The sequence below is a fragment of the Mytilus trossulus genome, chromosome 6 (genome assembly GCF_036588685.1).
Source record: "Mytilus trossulus isolate FHL-02 chromosome 6, PNRI_Mtr1.1.1.hap1, whole genome shotgun sequence".
Taxonomy (NCBI): Eukaryota; Metazoa; Mollusca; class Bivalvia; order Mytilida; family Mytilidae; genus Mytilus; species Mytilus trossulus.
Window position 1 is genome coordinate 25,957,940 of NC_086378.1, and position 17,134 is coordinate 25,975,073.

Sequence of the window (17,134 nt, forward strand, 5' to 3'; positions counted from 1 at the left end):
CGTAATACCAAAACGATTAAACGGCCATATGGTTCGACCATACGCACAAAGACAGACGAAATGAGTATACGCATTTTTTTCATGACCATACGCGTATACTTATATGGTCCGTAACATCTATAAAGGTGTTTCCCTCAGTTTTAATTTGTAATCGAAATTTTATTATTTTCTCAATCGATTTATGAATTTCGAACAGCAGTATACTACTGTTGCCTTTCTTCATCATTAAGTGATAGTTATGTTATTTGAAATACGTCCAACAATTAGAAAATGTTTAAACAAACTCCGGGAAGATAATTCAGAAATATCTTATCATAACATGTGTGAATTATTTATCAAAAATTGATGATTTTCTAATGTACAACAAAAAAATTAAAATAACATGCAGACATTACTTCATTCAAATCATTGAATTATTATATAGGTAAAAATCACTTTTTTATTATGTCGTATAATTGGATTTTTATGGAATTTGTTAACAGTAAGCTTCGAATAGGCATGAATGTTATTGCTATGGCAGTTCTTATATACATTTTTAATATTTTTAATGTTACAATATTGATGTCAGCGTCGAAACGCGCGTCTGGCATATTTATAAAGTACGTTATAACTTAGGTACCTTTGATAACTATTTACTATAATAGTACCTTCCCTTGAATTGCCATTTCGAACACAAATATTTTGTATTTGTTTAAAATATTGAATAACGCTGTTAGATCCCATTTTTTTTTCATTTTACAAATAAACAGTTTTACACATAAGTTTGCCTCAAAATATGCGGATGCTTTTCAAGGTACTTAACCGAATGTGTACTACTATTTTACAATCCTAGATAGGATTTAACAGTGAATCTACCTGAATAGGTAAGCTATACAAAATTAATTTACTCCTTCTATATTTTGATAACATGTTCCTCGATATCACCTTTGTTATCATATCAATCTAAATTAAAACTAGAAGGATTGAGGGACCATAAAAAATTAGTTAAGTTCAACAAAAATTCAAGTACCTTTCCGTATCGGATAGCTGTTTGCCTTTCCGATTCACTTGGAAAGGTTACATTTATTAAAGATAATCGGCAGTCGCTTTTAAATGTCTTTGGATGTTGAATCTATGTTGTATTTAACCGCAATATCATAATATTTGTACTCTTAAATCTTAAAGTGTGCGCATTTTCGTTTCAAGTTGAGGATCGTAAATTAATATTTATTAAGTTATTAAACTGTTTATCCATTTTTACTTTCCTTTAGTCTTGGTGTTATGTCATAGACGTCTGAAACTTGTCTATGGGTTTTAGTCGTATTTCGATTCCCAGATTTTGTATGGATTTATATGTTGCTATGTATGTTTTATCTTCTTAAAGTTTTTATTTTCCGTCCCATTTGTGATATCTCAAATTCTAAAGGAAACTTGGATTGGAAACCTATAGGCTAAAGTGATATCCAGTAAGAGATTTGAAGGAACAAAACATTGCAGAATTAAGAGTAACTCTAAATGAAATAAAAGGTTGGATATGGTTCAAATGGAAACGGGCATACGGATCAAATGAACTGTCAAGAGGCAAATGCGGGAATTACAGCAAAGCCATTTGGAATACTTTGTGGGAAAGAACAGAACTCATAAGGAAAATGAACGGAAATCAATGGAGCTAAAAATGTCGGAGGAATCTTAAAACTCACAATAATCAGATGCATACGTCAGCAGATTTCACAATTGCATGTCTTTGTTTATATGATTGAACTCGTACAAGGTTATTATCCATGTTTAATATATGCATAAAAAACTTAAAGATGATGAAACGTCAAATATCATTATAGTTCAAAGACTTTTTTATCATTCATTATAGATAAATAATCCGAATTATTCATTTTACCCGCATACGATAAGACCACATTTATAAAAATCGACTGTTTCCCAATACAATGTTAATGGGGGTTAATTAAATAGTAATACCTAATTGACATGATAAGCTTAAAAGTAAATCTCTTTTATCAATCAATTATAAAATGATTAATAACCATATTATTTGACATTTGTCAATAAACAGAACAACGTTGACGAATGCTGACATTTAGATTTAGATATAAGAAGATGGCGTATGATTGTCAATGAGATATCTAGCAACCAAGGATCATTTAACAAGCTAATTATGTAAAGTAATTCAGGTCACCGTATATGTTTGACTGTATACGTACCACAATTTCTCATTTTTTACAATTTCTTTTACATTCCTTTTGTTGTGCGATATCAATATAATTTTGTATATAATATTCAATGTATTTACTGACTCAATGGTGACACCAGTGACAATTGTTCCCAAACCAAAGAGATCTTGATTTTAATGATTATGTTTATTGAATGACGTACTTTTGTGGCCAGCACGACACAAATATATTAACAGTAAATACCGACAAAAGACTTGTTCCTTATTATGTCAGGTACATGTTATTATATTATTATATTATTAACATGCATTTATGGTGGATTATTAGTTCCTGAAAGTATGACAAAAAAACTCAGAGGAAAATTCAAAACGGAAAGACAATAATCAAATGGCAAAATCAAAAGTTCAAACACAGCAAAGACATCAAACAAGTGCAGAATAATTGTCATTAATAGTGACCAGTATTTGAATATATCCGATTACTGCTGAAATGTTTTGGTAATGTGAATTGTGAAACATAAAAAAAGTATATGCGATAACTACCAAAAAAACGTTTTCGTCAATTGCTTGATAGTTACAGTATATAGTATATATGTTACTCCGACTTATCCAGACACATCTGAGTTTGTTGGTAGCCTAAGTGTGTCGATATCACTGGCTAATACTTACTTTTATTGATTTTAAACCGAATACGTTATCAACACACGCATATATACCGTCATAGATTGGTCTATGGATATACATTTCAGTAACTTTAATTTAATCAAATAATTGATTACTTCAATTAATACAGAAATGCTTGATCGGGTGAAGATCACATAGATTAAGCAACTGGGTTTTGAGACGATCTATTAGTTCTATATAAGCTTTTGAGAACTTAACATAACATTAACGGTAACAATTTTTCTGCTCTAGATGAGCATTTCGGCAATATGTGTCTCCTCAATGATGCTCAATGCCAAAATAATCAAAATTCAAATGCTAAATTAAAAGATGAAGAGCTACAATTTAATCAGCCAAATCCAAGAAAGAATTGTCTAACATTTTGTGACTCCAAGATTTAATAACAAAAACATCTGTTTTAACATACTTCTTTACATATTAATTCAAATGTTCTATCCTGCAAATAACTACTTACTAAGATCACATGAACAAAACGTAAACAGTTGATTAAAGTATTGGTTGCATTTTTTTTCATTTTCCTGTGCTTCATTAGTAGGGTACACGGAAGTTATCAGAAAGGACAATAGTATAACAGATGTTGGATGCAGAAGATTTTACAGACTAATAACTCATTATAGTACAAATCTGGCTCGGGGTAAAGTCTAGTGTTGATTCTGTGTCTTTATTTAAAATTGCGCACTGTTTAGTAGCTTTACAGTAACAGAAATAAACATAAAATAATGAAATATTAATGAAATGGCTATTACAGCTAAATAATATTTGTGAATATAGATAACGTGTACGATAAAAAAATAAAAAATAAAACTAAAACATACAGTGACCACCTATTGAGAAATGAGAGTTGTTTGTCATGTGTACCATTGTTTGAAAGAACAGCGGATACACTCATTTCAATAGCCAAATTATGCAAACTTACAAACGCATGAATTGGTGATTTGATAATGGCACTTCGTGAAAACTATTCCAGCAAAAATGCTTTAGTTTGAAACTTTACAAAATAATTTCTATATTTCAGTTTCTACTAACAGAAAAAATTATTTACAAAAATACTGAACTCTAAGGTAAATTAAATAAAAATGATGAAAAGGTCCATTAATCCTTACATATTATCGGGGCCTTTTATAGCTGACTATGCCGTATTGGCTTTGCTCATTGTAGAAGGCCGTATGATGACCTATAGTTGTTAATGTCTGTGTCATTTTGGTCTATTGTGGATAGTTGTTTCATTGGCAATCATACAACATCTTCTTTGTTATATAACCAAAAGATCGACAGTAAAAACATCGGAACGCATTTGAAAAAAAACTTTATATTGCTGAAATAGAAAAAAAATACCATTGCGTTATTGAGTTTTATTTTTAGAAACAGAAAATTGATTTCAAAACTGAAAAAAATAAGATTTCAAATAATATAAAAATCAGAATATATGGTTGAAATCCGACTATTTACCAATAAATTTAACGGTACTAATTTTCTTGCACCAGATGCGCATTTCGACAATAAATGTCTCTTCAGTGATGCTCGTGGCCAAAATATTTGAAATCCAAAGCTTATATAAAAGATGAAGTGCTATAATCCAAAAGGTCCAAAAAGTATAGCCAAATCCATGAAAGGAATCAGAGCTTACATTCCTTAATTTATAATAATTTTTAATATTTTATAACAGCAAATTTTAATAACACAAAAAATCCGTATTTTCCTGCCAGTACCAAAGTAGACGTAAGCATTTATAGCGAGTGCAAAGCCAATTACAACTGGTAAGCATAAAGCATTCTCCCACACGAAAGTATCAATCCTTATAATTCTATATATTTCTAGTGAATTTAGTGTGATAAAATGGAAGAGTACAAAATTATTGAAGATTGAAGATTTTCCGTTTTAATTTTTCGTTTTTTTTGTGGGTTATTTAACTTTCATTATGCTACATTGCTTAGTTAAACAGTTACCTATTACCGTCATATGATGACTGATGTTCACAACTATTATTACCATATCATCTAGAAGTATAAAGTTTACCACTTAAAAACAGGTTTCACCTTATTAAATGTAGATCAAATGACACAGCGTAAAATGCTATGTGATACTTATGTAGTTTATTGTCTAACGTACCAAAATCAAAATGTTTTTGCTTTTAACTGCGTTAATGACGGTCATTTTTTTTCTATAAACTACTTCTACAAAACCTTCGCCATGTTGACTGCGCATGAGCAATTCAATACAACATTTATTTTAGTTATCATCACCTTGTCTAAACCAGCTGTTGCGTTTGTCTTCAACAATGAAACGAACCCATATAAAAGAATATGTCTAATGAATAAATAAAGAGTAATACTGCTTTGTTATGGAGTGAATAATCTAATAGAATGTCAGAAAAAGATGACTGTTGCAAGGTTCGTCGTCCGTCTGTTATAAACACAGGGAAAATTTCCAAAAGATACTTGTCAAGACGATTAATTTAAAACAAAATAAGTACATTGAATTTCCTGCCAGGTTTTTTGTTGTAAAAACGTGACTTACATACAAAGAAAATAAACATTATGTACACAGCCATGTATCACCATCATTGATGGCGATCCGATGGATACATCTGTTGTAGGGTTGTCACTGACTCAGACGTACTTATGAATATAATTAGTTTCTGTGACTGTATCTTACATTAATTTGTAGGATCCTTTACTATAGATAATTTAGCTGATCTGTAAACAATAACATCTTCATGCCTTATATATCATGTACTGTAGTACGCCGCTAGATTAAAACTGACGTGGAAAGGTAACACATGCTCACCGAAAGCTCTTTTTATGAGAGCCCAGGTGGTCGTGTGGTCTAGCGGGACGGCTGCAGTGCAGGCGATTTGGTGTTACGATATCACAGTAGCATGGGTTCGAATCCCGGCGAGGGAAGAACCAAAAATTTGCGAAAGCAAATTTACAGATCTAACATTGTTGGGTTGATGTTTAGACGAGTTGTGTATACATTATGTACACAGCCATGTATCACCATCATTAATGGCGATCCGATGGATACATCTGTTGTAGGGTTGTCACTGACTCAGACGTACTTATGAATATAATTATTTTCTGTGACTGTATCTTACATTAATATGTAGGATCCTTTACTATAGATAATTTAGCTGATCTGTAAACAATAACATCTTCATGCCTTATATATCATGTACTGTAGTACGCCGCTAGATTAAAACTGACGTGGAAAGGTAACACATGCTCACTGAAAGCTCTTTTTATGAGAGCCCAGGTGGTCGTGTGGTCTAGCGGGACGGCTGCAGTGCAGGCGATTTGGTGTCACGATATCACAGTAGCATGGGTTCGAATCCCGGCGAGGGAAGAACCAAAAATTTGCGAAAGCAAATTTACAGATCAAACATTGTTGGGTTGATGTTTAGACGAGTTGTATATACATTATGTACACAGCCATGTATCACCATCATTGATGGCGATCCGATGGATACATCTGTTGTAGGGTTGTCACTGACTCAGACGTACTTATGAATATAATTATTTTCTGTGACTGTATCTTACATTAATTTGTAGGATCCTTTACTATAGATAATTTAGCTGATCTGTAAACAATAATATCTTCATGCATTATATATCATGTACTGTAGTACGCCGCTAGATTAAAACTGACGTGGAAAGGTAACACATGCTCACCGAAAGCTTTTTTTATGAGAGCCCAGGTGGTCGTGTGGTCTAGCGGGACGGCTGCAGTGCAGGCGATTTGGTGTCACGATATCACAGAAGAATGGGTTCGAATCCCGGCGAGGGAAGAACCAAAAATTTGCGAAAGCAAATTTACAGATCTAACATTGTTGGGTTGATGTTTAGACGAGTTGTATATCATATGTATGACATTTTCTGTTGAACTATCCTAATCGAAAGTTTTTAGCATTTTTAAAGCAAAAACCAAAATTTATATCGCAAAGTTGTATCCAATAAATAAATTCCTCGAGTATTAGAGCTTTGAAAATTCTATAGTTTTCTTAGAAATTAACAAGTTGTACGCTTACATGGGATAAGAGGAATAACTCTATAGAATAACATTTTTGAGTAGTATGAAAAACCTTGATACTATGTTATCTTTAAGATACTGTATTATTTACAGACACGTATAGACACGTTAGTTAATAACTTGAATTATGATTTTTTTTATGAGGCACCATCAGGTTGGTTGGAATTGGCATCGAATATACTTTGAGTATTACATTTATTGTTTCATATACTTTCATGGTTATATACAACTACCAAATATGAAATACAAATAAATAAAAAGAACGATGTTATAATGAAAACTAATCATACAGTCAAAACTGCCCACTAGTTATATAATTTATCGAGTGATGCGTGATAAGAACACATACGCATAGCTGACTTTTCAAATTAGTAGTCTTGTATTTGTAAGTTCATGTGGAGTTTTTCATTGACTTTTTAGGTAGCATATTTATGTTAAGATTTCAAGAGAAATAAGGACAAATTTTCACCTTTGCATGAATTTAGTACAATGTGATGCTTGCGTCACACGATAAATAACTTAAAAATACTTAAAATTAGAATTGACGTAAAAATGTACACGTCAAAACCATATGAAAGAGAGTTAATTAAATGCTATTTCATACAAATAATATTTAACAATGGTAATAAGATTCCAGTGATAATGTAGACTTTGAATTCACAACAATATAAAATTTATTCACCTTGGTATTAACATTTTGATACCAAAGCGATGTTGATAGAAAAACACATTCTCACGTTTTCTCATATACAGAAATGTCATCCATGCTAAAAACAAATGCTTTCCCATGAGAGGTCTGTGTTGTTTACTGGGCACTCCGGCTTCCTATTCCAAACAAAAATTGACCGTCACGAAATAGTCTTAATGTGTTGCTAAAAACAGGTGTTAAAACATTAAAAAAAACATTAAACAAAATATATGAAAAAAATGCATGTCTTTCTTTGAAAAATGTTCAACCGTTCAACACAATCTTTTTATATCACTTTCTCACATGTTTAGTCACCAGCTTGAGAGTATTTTCTTTAAAAAAAAAGCGAACTTGATATTGTGAGCCAAAAAAGTCACTTACCACCCTTACATCTTTGTGATGTCCTTTCACAACCCCTGATTTTTCAGTTGTATGGGGGTTACTTTTCCCTAAAAAAAAATGTCGTTTAATTTGTAGATGTTGCGATAAAACAATTAATGACAATTATAATATTTTAACAGTTATGTACATGTATCGTAAGATTCTCACGTGAATTGTCTATTTTAACTTTTTTCGTTGAAAACAGCATCAAAATTCAGGGTTCTTATAACACAGTTTACCGGAACATTTGCTGTTAGGTGCTGTCTTCGAGATCCGTGTTCCTAGTAGAAATAGTGCAAACTAATAAGTTAAGGTTGTCGTTTGTATCGAAGACTTCGAACAGAGCAGATCAGAATAGTAAGAGAGTGGATGGCCATAAATGCGCGAGGTTTGGTTATCGATAAAAACAATTTCAAACCACATTTTGTTCTTAAAATGTCCTGTACCAAGTCAGAATCATGGCAGATGTTATCTCATAGTTCGTTTATATGTATGTTCCAATGTCGTTTGTTTTATGTTGAACTTCATTGTTTCTGCTGCTTCTGTGTTTTTATCGTATAGATGGTTGTTTCCCTCGTTTTAAGCTTGTTACCCGGATTTTTTATCTCTAAATCGATTTTTGAACATTGGTATTCTACTATAGCCTTCATTTAGAGCCAGCGGTAGGATAAGTCCAACAAAGACTGAAAATGGCTTAAATCATATTTAATCATGTCCTTAGTGTGAACAATTTCACTTAGAGTGTGAATTGGCTAATTTACTGACTTCTGTTTACTGAATGAATTAATTTTAAAACTTACCTTTAATTGCTGCAATGTGTACTTGCTTTCATGGTGATCTAAAACTTCCCTGATCTCTATCAGGTATGGATAATATCAAACAAAATCAACAAAATGTCTAGGCAACAAATTATTCTGAATTAATGTATATATTTTATATGTATACCGACATGAATATGAAAAACATCGGTACAATAAACAAAAAGTGTTCGCACCTTTCAAAAATATATGATATATTTATATAGTAGACAATCGTATATTATGTTATAGATAATGCATATCTTAAGGTTTTTCTTGTCGTAGAACACACCGAGGGGTTTCAGGATTGATCAAATGAAAGACCGACCGGAGGGAGGTCTTTCTTTGAACAACCCTGACACCCCGAGGTGTGTTCTACGACAAGAAAAACCTTAAAATATGCATTATCTGACTTATATACCGTCAAAAAATATTAATTTTATAAAGATTTGTAAAATTTAGTATCCTTTTTTACCGACAACACTAAAGTCAGATATTCCTTTCTAATGCGTTCAGGTTGTAATACGCCCTGCGGCTCATTTAAAATGTGAAATAAAACTCACTAAATAATTTAGATATAAATCTTTTAAAAATGGTTATCTATACACAATAAAAATATTACTGTGACTGCATGAAGTAAGACACAAATGTATTGTTACCATCCGATAACGGTGTATGACAAATACAAGACACATTGTAAGTTATTTATTGTATCACTTATTAATTAGCTTATGGAAAAGGGTTTTTTTTTTTACTCGTTTTGTTATGTTATTTCTATCGCGGAAAAGTTCTTATTTATTTAACCATTTTACTTGAATCGAATGAAAAATTCAGAAAGATTGTCTTTCGAATAGCAAAACATTTTATTAAAAGATAATCAGGATAAAATTATATACCCTCCGCACATGACCCTTTCGTGAGTTACGTTAATGTCATTCAATAAAATATAAGATTATTTTATTAGTTGATCATTTGATAGAGTAAAAGATATACATAAATTTTTAAAAGTTACGAACTGACACGAAGACGAATATAAATACATGTAGGTCACAGTATGATTTCCTATTCAGTGTGTATCGTTCTGAACATGCATGAAATATTTGTTTCTTAAAGTAAATTGCGGGTCTACATTGACGGTTTCTTTTACATCAATCATCGGTTAAACTTTAGAAAATAAATTTCCAAATCGGCAACAAAAAACTATTAGACGAATAAATTTTTGAAGTAAATCATAGATTGCATGTTTATCAAGGAAAATAATAACCTTACACAGGTCATTATTTTATGCCTTGGAGCATTTATACCATTGAAACATGGTATCGTCCGGGTTGATTCTGAAAAAGAATGACCTGACGTTCTGACAGAAAATAACTTCATATAGGTATATAATAATTGGTAGCCAACATGTTTAAATAATTTTGTTGTTAGAGATAAACGTGAAAGGTAAGTCGATTTAGGTTATACTTTATAAAACAGCTGTACTATTACTAGATAATTAATTTTGTGATCATACTGGGTACACGTTGTGATCTCTATGTTTCTTCTCGTAGACTTGAGAATGTTACCAGTAAATATGCATATGCATATCAGTCATATTAAAATCTGTGGAAATCCTAAATTCAAGATAGGTTTAGTACAGAATTTTAATTTAGTTTGAACTCTCAAAAGTTTTGGCCATATAAACGTTGAATGTATGCTGCACAGTCCTATATTTGACTATGGAAAAAATATGAACTTTACATTCTAGTATATAACTGTTTTCAAAACGTTATAGTAAAAGTGGTACAGTTTAACCCGTAAAAGGATATCCTATGGGAAATTGCATTGTCGTTTCTTTCAGAAATGCACCCTATAACATGTTATAATTCAAATTTATTGACAAATGCCTTTAAAAGCTTATTATTATGGGCATATACTCATCGTTCGACAACATGCTTATAAGAAATCAGTTCTTATAGAACTTATTTTGTGAATAAGGATAAAACCTCAATCAATAATAATTAATGGTTAATTTCAGTACAGTATACTGAAAGTGTTCATGCTTTTGTTTTTAAATATTTCCACGTCGCGTCCAATATTATTAGTGAACGGTTGTTTCAATTGAATCCTTAAAAATCATTACATGGTTATTTGGACACATTGATCATAGACACTTAACTATGAAAGAACTGTATTGTTCAAATAAATTACGTGTTCTATATAAAAGACACTATGAATTTAATAGATATCTTTTAACAAATGCTAACCTAGTGTAACTAAATAACACAATAAGGTTAATGTCAAAAAGGTCAACAATTAGATTTTAAAGATAAATTATATATATATCAATGGATCAATTCAATCGATAAACTGACTCAAACTAATCTTTTTACATTATAATTTAGTGCAAGTTGTTTTGAAGTAGCATGTAAAACAGTAACATAAATAATATGATAACTATTTACACTATCGTATATATCAGTTATTGTAATTTTTACTTACTTATTTTTTGGCAACTTTTTGTGGTATTTGTGTTTGTTTCTTTGTTTTGTTTATGTTGGTCACTTATATTTTAGTTTTTTCTCGTTTTTTGTTTTAACTTTTGTTTGTAATTGTTTTTGCTGTTGTCATTTAACATAACTTTATCAAGCTAGCAATATTTGTCAATTGTAATGTTCTGTTCAAAGTTTGTTTTACGTGTGAAGCAAAAATCGGTTATACGATTCCGTATTTGGTTTTAAATAATGAACAACGAAACCGAAAGTAGAAATTTTTAGAAAATTCATTGTACATTAACTTCCTGTGATATGTCAAGGACACTGTTACAGTTCAGTAAAATTAAAAAGTGCCAATGTGTGGTTGAAGATTTTATGTTATGAATTGTATTTACATTGTAATGTATGCATGGTAAGTCTGTATTGTATAAATGTATTTGTTTTATATTATCATTCTATCCGTATCTACAGCATACAGTTGCATTGTTTTTAAATTATCACATACCGTGACATACGTTGGTTATTGACATTTAAAAAAAGATTTTCAAGTAATGTTACGTAATATTTGCACAAGAGTAAAAATTAGGTTATTAAAAATCAGATAAAAACAAATAGGCAAATATAATATGTAAAGTAAGTATAAAAAAAAAACAATGTAAACAAACCATAATACACAATAGGTAAAAATTAATGATATGCTTTAAGGGAAAACGGAAATATTTTTTCTTTTATAGCCGGAAAAGAAAACATTTTCTAAAATTCCAGCTGTGTACATTAAAACCAATTAAGTTTGAAATTGTTAATGAAATATTTCATTTTATAAATTGAAGTCAAATAGAATCATGACCATCTTCCAGTGGAGTTTGTTTATGGTATCCATCCCCAACGTCAATTTACAACAAAAGTTTTGATAATTTGGCAGGCTTTAGTCTGTTTTCAATCGTTGTTTGTGAACTCTTACAAACATGTTATTCTCTTGTTTTTCACTAAACTTGTCCACAATCATCATTGAGAATCTATTATTCAAAAGTATCTAATTGCCCTGCATACCTTGAACATGACTGTAAAGGGATGTTTTGTAGACTATCTTGAATATCACTATGCATAAAGAAAAATATGATGGGAGAAGGAATGTTCGGAATTATTGGTTATACTCACTGTTTATTTATTGCTGTACTGTCATACGACTTCTTACTGGAGTAACTGTCCTTTTTTCAATTTTTCTTGAACATATGAAGAGAGAAGGCCGTATTTTGACCTTTAATGATTTACTTTTACAAATTATAACTTGGATGGAGAGTTGTCTTGCTGACATTCATACCCTATCTTCTAATATAGGAACTTTGAACAGCAGTAGTATTCATGTATGTTGTATGTACCACTATTGTTATATTTTCAGATTAATGTAGAATGGAAAGTTCGGATGAGGTTAGTTTTTTTAATATAGAAAAGAGAGAAACCAGTTCATATTAAACCGAGATTTCATGTGAACGTATTTATGAAAATGTGATTTGCGATTGAATTTGTTATCTCTTCTCTCTTTTCGTCAAAATAAACTTGTCCCAACCCAAATAATATTTTGGGAGAAACCACTTATCTCAAATTTAAATGTCTGATTTAAAATTAACAGTGTTTAATCAGAATTTGTATGTATCGAAAACGATGTACAAAAATAAAAGACTAAAAAACTGGCTGAATCACAGCCCAAACAATGCTTTGCTTAATTAATGATATGATCAAATTTATATTCCACTATTTCTACGTGGAAAAAACACAAGTGTGTGTTCTCACATTACAAATAAAACAGCAAACAACTTCCATGGAAAATTCATAACGGAAAGTCCTTTATCAAATGGTAAAATCAAAAGATTAAAACCCACACAATAAATGGAAAAATAATATAAATGCAATCCTGTATAAACAATATGTTATATTTTGTAGGACTCATACAATGGTGATGATGATTTTGATGAGGTAATTTCTTTTCTGAACCTAATCAATGAAATGTTTTAGAAAAAAACATGATATTTAATTAAATATACCTGGGTATTATGACAGTTTGTGTCAAAACATTTGCACAATCCGCTTATAGTTTGAATTAATATTGATTGTTTTAAATTTTCGATTAGTGAATATAAAAAAGAATGTGTGGTATGATTGCCAATGAGACAACCGCCCATAAGAGAGCAAAACTACAAAAACATTTAACAATTATAGGTCACCGCACGGCCTTCAACAATGAGCAAAGCCCATACCGCATAGTCAACTATAAAAGACCCCAATAAGACAATGTCAAACAATTCAATCGAGAAAACTAACGGCCCTATTTATATAATTTTTTTTATCAAAAACAAATATGTTACACATAAACAAACGACAACCACTGAATAACAGGCTCCTGACTTGGGACAGGCACATACATAAAGTATGTGGCGTGGTTAAACATGTGGTCTGGACAATACATTAAAAATAAACTCATCATAAATACCAGGATTGAAATTTTGTTTTTGCGCTAGACGCGCGTTTCGTCTTCAAAAGACTTATCAGTGACGATCGAATAAAAAATAATGTTAAAAAGGCCAAATAAAGTACGAAGTTATAGAGCATTAGGGACCGAAAATTCCTTAAAGTGGTACCAAATACAGCTAAGGTTATTTATTCCTGATGTAGAAAAGCCTTAGTAATTCAAGAATTCAAAGTTTTGTTAACAGTTAATTTATAATTATGAATATATCAATTATAACTCAAGTCAACACAGAAGGTCTGACTACTGGGCTGGTGATACCATCGGGTAAAATAAATATCTATTTTCAGTGGCATCGACCAAGTGGTTGTTACTAAACTCATCATAGATACCATTGAAATTTTATATTAAGCTAGACGCGCGTTTCGTCTACAAAAGACTTATCGGTGACGCTCAATTCAAAAAAATGTTAAAAAGGCGAAATAAAGTACGAATTTAAATAGCATTGAGGACCAAAAATTCCTAAAAGTGTTGCCAAATACAGCTAAAAACAGTATTTATACTATAACTCGTTCTTTGAACTAAGCTATATTAAAACGTTAAGCAAACCATTACAATAGATAATAAGACAGTATTAGATGTTGCTTGTAACATAATTAGTATCGAGTATATATCATATAAATTTTAATTGCAGTATTCAGATTCTGAGTAAAAAATTGTTGAGGTAATTTGTTTTGCAATTAAATAAGTCAAAGTTGTTTCTTTGACAACGTTAGCTTGAATTAAAGATAGGTTAGACATTAGTTTGTATTAATTATTGCATTAGATGTATGTTTCATTATAATACTTTATTTTGATTGGCTAACAGCACATCACATGTTATTCCACAAAAAAAGTGCAAAGTTGAATTAAATTAAAAAAATATATAAAATTCGTGTTTGCATGTTCAGGGCTAAAAAATGTAATTATAAGTACTGAATGCTTCTTTTTGTAACTTCATAGTGTTGTAAAAGCGTTGACCGTGCGTACATTTTTAGAATGGTCAACGCTCTTACACCCCAAAAAAGTTACAAAATGAAGCATTCAATTCTTGAATACTTGCTAAATTTCTAGCTGAATGTGATAGTTTGTAGCAAATTTAAATGCGAGTAAATATTGAAATGCGAACCTGGTGCACTATACAAGAGAATTTAAAACTGCATTTAACAATGAGCTTAACCCCATTAAGTGACATATTTTCTTTGTATTTGTGGTTTGTTTTATCTGCATTCGTATAAAATCTACTTATTATTTTATGTTTTAGTTGTTAAATAATCTTTTGTTTTTTAATGAATTGCTATCATGTAAATACGAGGAGATTGGGTAATAAAAACAGAAGATTAATTGCAACAGATTGGCTTGACGGTACTTTTTAACCAATATTTTGTAAATTTCTTTTTCTTAATTAGACAACTATTATTACTTGTTAAGTTATAACTAGGAGTAAAAAAGCCCCGTCCGTGCTTGGATTCAATAATAAGATGATAAAATGTTAGGAGAATTAATGTATAGCAGAAAAGGAGTGTGTTTAATGCTGATTGTATTCCAATTGTAATTTAATCTTAATAATAAGTTGTATAATTTCAGATTCCAGATTATGACGAACATTTGAATGAGGTATAATGTTTTCTTAACTTGATTGGATGCATTGTTTTGTAGTTGACGAGTAGAACTAGTTTGTTTTGGTTACAATCTTATTAGAAATTGAATTAATGTTCAGTGTTTTAAGCAGTCAACACCCATAACAAAGTTTCATTTATTTATTTTTCAAATGCAAACTTTAGCTGCGAGATGTTCTAACATTTTCATATGCTTTTTCTCGTTTGTTTGCCAGTTTTATTGTTTAGTAAACATTTGAAACAGTCTGAAATTACTTGATTTTAGAGATCAATGAATTTGAGTTTGTGAAATAATCTTAAATCATGACTTGTTGTTATTGGATCATTTTCAAGAATATTTAAAAAGAAAAAACGAAAGACCAGTTTTTTGGTGTAAAAAAAACTAAATAAGCAGTTTTCTTAAAAAAAAAAATCTAATAAATAAGTACGTACATCAGGATTGGATCTATAAGTCACCAAACACGTACTGAACAGCCACTACTTTAACAACCCGTCTGTTGTCAAGCAAACCATTTCATAAGATAACACTAGTAATAAAGTGTTAGATGAGTCTTGTAAATTTATTCCCTGTCTATACAATAACTATTATATTTTCAGAATGAAGATTCGGATGAAAATGATAATCAGGTAATTTGTTTTGAAAATTGAATGAGACAAAGATTTTGTAGTACATAACAAGTGTAACGGAGGATTAGAAAGACACCAGTTTAAATTATATTTTGCTAAAATTTAAGGTCACAAAAATATTACACTGCAATTCCCCTGACAGCGCACTTTTATATGATGCTATATTAAAAGTGAGGGAGAACATTATAAAAAATTTAAAAAAAATGTTATGTGTTCCTTGTAACTAGATAGTTGAAGATGTAGTGTGAGTGCCAATGAGACAACTCTCCATCCAAATAACAATTAAAAAAGTAAACCATTATAGGTCAATATACGGCTTTCCATAAGGAGCCTTTGCTCACACCGAACAACAAGCTATAAAGGGCCCCAAAATTACTACGTTATTGTTTATACGATATGTAATTTAATTTCAGAGTGCAGGTTCTGAGGAAGAGGATAATCAGGTAATTTGTTTTAATAATTGAATGAGTCAAAGATTTTGTAATTAACAACGTTAGTATTTAGACTAGAAAAATACGAGTTTGTATTACATTTTGCGACAATTGGTACATTTAATTTATACCTTAAATAACCTTGTCCAACTTTCGTCGAATTTTAAAACCATAACACTTAAGCTCCTCCTTATTTGGAGATTATCCCAAACAGCTTTTGGAATGATTTATCTGTTTCCCCCCATTAAATTGTAGACGGACAAGGATTTTGTTTAGTAAACATGTAATAATGATATGATAAGCACAATGATAAATACTAAAACCCCTTATTTTGACATTTGTACATATTATTTTGTTTATTTTGTTCACACACGGTTGTCAAATTAAATAGAATTTGAATGCAACTGTTTCACAAAGGTTAGGTCTACCTTGCAATAAAATCAGCTTTTATGCACCATGTTCTGCTTTGAAAATGCATGGACAAAGTCAGGAATATGACAGTTATTATCCATTCGTTTGGTGTGCCTGGGCTTTTTATTTTGCCATTTTATTTTGCCATTTGATTAGGCACATATGAGATTTGAGTTCTTTATTTTTCTGTATTTAACTGATAGGGGAAAGTTTTGGGTTTAAGATTTTTACACATAACAAATAGTATCAAAATTAATATCAACCTGAACAGAATCGTATATGGAAAAATCAACAAGAGAGAATACCGTCTTTAGCAATAAGTTTAA

The 17,134-nt window shown here is 30.6% G+C and overlaps 1 long non-coding RNA gene across 1 annotated transcript; it reads left to right on the forward strand.

The window, feature by feature from the left end:
• The first annotated feature begins 11,559 nt into the window (after nucleotides 1–11,559).
• LOC134720995 (uncharacterized) lies at nucleotides 11,560–16,409 on the forward strand. Its single transcript, XR_010107819.1, has 6 exons — nucleotides 11,560–11,629; nucleotides 12,617–12,645; nucleotides 13,159–13,191; nucleotides 15,308–15,337; nucleotides 15,937–15,966; nucleotides 16,380–16,409. It is a non-coding gene; the product is annotated as an uncharacterized LOC134720995 (long non-coding RNA).
• The last annotated feature ends 725 nt before the right edge of the window (nucleotides 16,410–17,134 follow it).